The sequence below is a fragment of the Belonocnema kinseyi genome, chromosome 7, assembly GCF_010883055.1.
Source record: "Belonocnema kinseyi isolate 2016_QV_RU_SX_M_011 chromosome 7, B_treatae_v1, whole genome shotgun sequence".
Classification (NCBI taxonomy): domain Eukaryota; kingdom Metazoa; phylum Arthropoda; class Insecta; order Hymenoptera; family Cynipidae; genus Belonocnema; species Belonocnema kinseyi.
Genome location: NC_046663.1, coordinates 92,139,364 through 92,145,447, shown reverse-complemented (window position 1 = coordinate 92,145,447; position 6,084 = coordinate 92,139,364). Strand labels below are relative to the sequence as shown.

Below are 6,084 nucleotides of genomic sequence, written 5' to 3'. Positions count from 1 at the left end.
TGAAAGAGGGAGCTCTTCTTAATATTTTGACACCAAAATCATGTCGATACGCCTTACCGACTGCGAGTAAAGCCACCCACGCTTTAACTTGACAGACTGTAATTGCGTTCTAAGTGTCAGTTTGAATCTCGTTTTCCGATTTCACCCTGCTATGCGGTCCCTTATTTAACCACACTGTGCACCGGCATGGACAAGTAGCAGCCTTGCACGGGATTGGCTCGCGCTTTGTGTTCGTGTGGGACCCGCGCGGGTAGCTTGACTGCGCTGTCTCGCACAGCAACAGCTGGAAAGCAGACTGCAAATGTATTTTGGATTTAGGGCGCGGCAGTAAGCATAGTTCGTCGAAAGAAGTCGAAAAGTCGACTTTGGGAGCGCAAAGTCGATTGTGAAAAGTCGACGTTCGGACCGTAAAAGTCGACTTTACGAGGTGTGTTTAAAAAGTAAGGTGACTTTTCAATTTTCGCGGGCTACGTACATTCAAGTTTTAAATTTTTTGTTTTGTTGTGTTGGTACAGTCGTCACGATCATATGTTCACAGTTTTGACTATATAGCTCGTGTTGTTTTTCTGGAAGAGGCATAAAAGGTTAGAAGGGTTTGATGTGCTCGGCGATTTTCTTCTTTCGAAAAAAATGGAGCAAAGAGTTTGCATTAAATTTTGTGAGAAAAATGGAATTTTCTCAAAAGGGTTATAACTGGGGATGAATCATGGGTATATGGTTATGACGTCGAAACTAAAGCCCAATCGTCTCAGTGAAAGCATCCCGAGTCTCCAAGACCGAAAAAAGCACGTCAAGTTCGGTCAAATGTGAAGGTTTTGCTCACTGTCTTCTTTGATTACCATGGCGTAGTGCATCAGGAATTCTTACTACAAGGTCGTACGGTCAATAAGGAGTATACCTTCAAGTTATGCGCCGTTGCGAGAGGCGATACGCAAAAAAACGTCCGGAACTTTGGAAAAACAATTCGTGGCTTTTGCATCACGATAATGCACCTGCTTATTCATCGTTGCTTGTGAAAGATTTTCTGACCAAAAACCGCACCACAGTCATGCCTCAGCCTCCATATTCACCAGATTTGGCCCCCAGTGACTTTTTTCTTTTCCCAAAACTGAAGAGACCCATGAAAGGACATCGATTTTCAACGATTGAGGAGATGAAAACTGCATCGCTGAAAGAACTCAAGGCTATACCACAAAATGATTATCAGAAGTGCTTCGATGATTGGAAAAAGCGTTGGCACAAGTGTATTATATCTGAGGGGGATTACTTTGAAGGGGACAACATAAATATTGAGGAATAAATTAATATTTTTTGAGAAACCCATAAAGTCACCTTTTTTTTGAACACACCTCGTACCATCCCTAAGTTTCCTTCAAATAGCCATGGACTGATATCGGGGGGATCGAAACGTAAACAGTGATGGCCACCTAACTCGTTTCCAATTGGAATACATAGGAAGCCAGCAGTTCTAGGAACGCCGAGAACGGGGTGACTCAAAGCGAGAGTTTGGTTACATTATTACTTGAATAGTTTACACTATTCCAGCTACCTTAAAATGGTCTTAAAATCAAGTAATAATTGTTTTGCTATGTATAACATAATAGCAATATGGATAGCCGTATAAACGTACTTTATTATAGTTAATTTGAAAAATATTTATATTCGTAGATCCAGCAAACACATATTTTGGCTTTAAAGTTTTACTTAAGTCCTGTTTGAAATGAATTGAATGAAATTTAAAAAAGTTACAATAATTATAATAAATAATTCTGGTGTGAATCGAATTATTCTTTAGATTTCAAATGAACAATTGTATTTTTTAATATCGTAAACTTGAAGAGAAAGGGGGAAAAAGGCGAATTTGAAAAAAATGTAGATAAAGGAAAATAAGGAAAAGACCGTGAACTCTGATATTATGACTTTTAAAGTTTTTCTTTCTACCTCGTACGTTCCCTCTATATTAAATAATTACAGATTTATCAACATTAACAAATTTGTCCCAATGTTTCAGTTTACCCGGGTTTACGAAGTGGGGCTCCATTCTTATCTGGGCCCAGGACAGTTCGCGCTTTAGCAGAAGAGATTCCTGGATTTTCTTCATGACACAAGATCGCAGAATACATCGTGCTGAAAATTATTTATATGTTGTAGCAAAGGGCAATATGCTCATTGGATGGAACAATAATGGAACTGTTTATCCAATATGTAATAGAGGAGGCCATATAATTATACATTTCATAGAAACCAGAACGAAACTAATGATTAAGAATAAACAAGCTGAGCAATTTGGTATATATCTGCCACAAGATCCATCATCTACGCCAGAATCTTCGTCCAGAAGCCCCCAAGATGGAGGCAGAAACGAACAACACAAATTCAAAATTCAAGAAATATATCTGCGCAGTCCAGATTTTCGTCTCCTTCAGGTTCTCCACTGGAGACCAACTATAGAATTCCTGTACATTTTCCGTACAATTCCCTCAAAATTTTTTAAAAGTCCCGTACACATTAGATTAAAAATGTATTATAGTAATGAATTATGGTCAATCGGGGTAATTTCGGACACGTGGGGTAAATTCGGAAATACCTAAATTAATAGTTCAAATTACTTAAGGGTGACTTGCGAAGTTTTCAAAGATAAGCTAGTACCAGTTAAAACCTTAAATGGTTCTAGATTACGGAAAAACCACCTTAAATAATTTAAAATATCAATTGAGGAATGTTTAAACTTACACTACATGTGTGAAATTACCACACTTGACGGTACATGTCAATTTGTTATGTTTCTTAAAAATAGGTTCCTGGAGAAAGAAATTCCATTTTGTCAAACCGGTCAATATTAGGCTTTTGAAATGACATGGCATTTTAAATGGAAAAAATTCAGTTCTTATACAAATGGGGAAAATTACTACTTGTTATTAACTTCTTGTACCTTGAATTTCAATCATCACTTAGGAACTGTTCAAGGAATATTTTCCATCCCATAACTTTCAGTTACACCCCAAACCCTTTATATTGCGCCCAGAAAATCCACCGAGAGATAAACAATATTAGTTTCATGTAAATTTTATTATTAAGACGGGATTTTTTGTAATTATCTTAATATGAATTTTTTATATTCCATAAGGATCTAATTTGCAAATATTTTTTAACTTATTTTAAATTTGTTTAGCAATTATTATTTTTTTTCAATTGTTTAAGCAATTCGTATTTGACATACTTAATAAATTTTAGCAGTACACTCGGACGCCGAAGGTACGAGGCTTAAAGTTAGGAGCGTTCCACAGACACGAGCGTCATCAAACACACATAAACTGAAAGGCATTGCAAGTAGTAATTTAAAATAAAATTGTACTTTTTCAATAGACTAAAGGTGACAAGAGATGACAAACCCCAAATAGGTTAAAAAGGCGTCAAATTCCTATAATAGGTGACAAAAGGTGACAACATTGAAAATATGTGACAAAAGGTGAATAGGTAATTTGATGCCTGTACTTAAATAATTTTTTATTTGTTTAAAAAATACTTGCAAACATTTCATTCATAAAATATAAAAAATGCATGCTTAAAAAGTTCAGAAAATCTCGTCTCTATGAATGTTAACCTTTAAAGGACATTTGGGGTCACATTGAACCCACGAGTTTTCCGATTTTTTTTTTAGATTGTCTACGTTTTTTTATTTAAGTATTTTTTTTAACTAGTTAAATTATCACTAAGGCTTCGGAAATATTTTTTTTTCCTATTTTGTATTGTTTCAAAATCACTGGTAATTTTTTTCAGCCAAAAATGTTTGGAGGTGTGTTCTTTAAGGGTAAAATAAAACATAAAAAACATAAAACTTAAACATTATGAGGTTAAAACAATTCCTTAAACATTTCTTACGAAGTGACTGAAATTCAATTTATGAAAAGTTGATAACATGTAATTTTTCCCCTCATTTTTCCGGAAATTGAGCTTTTCCCATTTAAAATCCCACGGTAATTTCAGAGGACCATGGATTATTTATATATTTATATTTATTTATATATTTATATATTTATATGAATTATATTTATATTATTATATTATTTATATTATATTAAAGGTATTTAATGTTATATTTTTAAAGCTATATTTATATAGCAGAATACTTTTAAAATCCGTAGAAATTAATAGTAAAACACGTGTCTTTCGATTTTAAATCACTTGAACTTGTCAATTTTTTAAAGGCATTTTGATGAATAGATAAACCTTAGATATCAAAAACATCTTTTTAAGCTTAGCTGCATAAAGAATATTTTTTTAACATTACACATCTCTGAGGTATTTAAAAATTTCGCTGCATTTACATTTTATATTCTCTAAACATTTTCTTATGCGCGTTTTGATAACAAGCAAACAATTTAGCTTCTGGTTGATTATAAACTTTTATTTTAGTAACAAAAAAAACGGAAGAAACAAAAGACTTAATAATATACGTTTTTTTCTTTCTTTTTAGATTGAATTTTCTGTTGCCAAAACTTCCCCTTTGCCTCTTCTCTGAATCGTTTGAACACTCACAAGCTTGAATTGAATGAATTCTGAACAAAATACATATACATTTTTAACCAACGTCCGCGACGACATGATGTAAAACTCACTATTTCGAGAAATATTTCAGCCGTTTTTTTATTCTATTATATTGATTTTTAGTTGATGTATTGTCGTACGTCAGCAAAAAACACTTCACTGAAAAAAATGGCTTAACTGTCCCAGCTAAGCGTTTAGCTGGATTTCGCTTTCAAGAAAATATAGCTGTGTCATCTAGATTTCTAGCTGTTTCAGCTAAATTTGCCATCTAGAAATAATCTAGATAAATTAGCTAGATAATTTCTAGATGGGCAATTTACCTGAAACACCTAGAAACTTAGGTGACAAAGCTATATTTTTTTCGGAAGACAAAATCCAGCTGATCGGTTAGTTGGGACAACTAAACTATTTTTTTCAGTGTTGAAACGACACTGGAAAACATGCGTGCAGGTAACATCTGGCAGCTTTTTTAACTGCGCAAATCGAGGCCGTTTAAATAGTTTCCAATTGAATGCATAATATTGAGCGATATACTCGACTGAGTACTCGCGCACCACAGCCCTTCCGCGACGAGATACACAACTGCCTCTTGCCCGTTGAGCTGAGAAACTGCGTGGGCCAGCATTTCTAGGACTTACTAAGCCGCGAAATACTTAGAGTCGGGCATATTTATCTGTGTTATTATTGATAGTATTTATTGATTTAAAATCAACCCGCAATTTTCGGCAAATGCGCAGTTGAAAAGGTTGATTACAGCGCGCACATCGATACAAAGCCGGGGCAGCCAATGAACGTCGCTAGACAAAAACAACCTGAAGGTCACGGTAAAGATGGGGGCCCAGCCAACCTTAAAATTATTGAAGGTTTACATTTCGCGGCCCTTGAAACAAGCGAGACTACACTGTAGTTAAATCCTCAAACCAAATAGATTATTAATTTATAATTAAACGGTTGCATTTTTAACCGAAAGAGAAGAAACTTCTATATCAAAATAAATAAATTTTCAAAAAGAATAGATTTATTTTTAACCAAAAACAGTCATTTTCAACCAAGCCGATAATTTTTCTACCAGCAAAAAATAATTTCCACAAAATAAATAAATTTTCAACCAAATAGTTAATTTTCAACAAAAAAGATCAATTTTCTGTTAACCAGACTAATTCTCTACTGCCCGCCGTGCGGGCACATCGTCATCGGGCCCACGACGCGCGTTTTTCGGATCCCGCGCTTCGGGCTCGGATATTTATTCTTTGAGCTTGGACGGACGTATTTGTGGAAGGACGAACAGACAGAAGCTAAGGCCTTAACTTGATTTTCGGCTTTAGAGGATCTCAAAATGCGCAGGTCCATTGAATAAAAGTTATGTGTTGCTAACAACTCCAATACTTTCTCAATCATAAATGATGAGAATGAAAAAACACTTTTATTGCTTAAAAATTAAAATTTCTGAATAAAGAAAATAGAAATAAGATATTAACTTGAAAAAAATGGTTTTCACTTTTATAGGATGCCAACTCATCCCCCCCCCCCCCCCCC

At 34.8% G+C, this 6,084-nt stretch overlaps 1 protein-coding gene across 6 annotated transcripts in view; it reads right to left on the bottom strand.

Annotated features, from left to right (window-relative positions):
- Nucleotides 1-6,084, bottom strand: part of LOC117176036 (prostaglandin reductase 1-like) — a 149,312-nt gene that overhangs the window by 133,827 nt on the left and 9,401 nt on the right. The gene's annotated exons all lie outside the window — the stretch shown is intronic.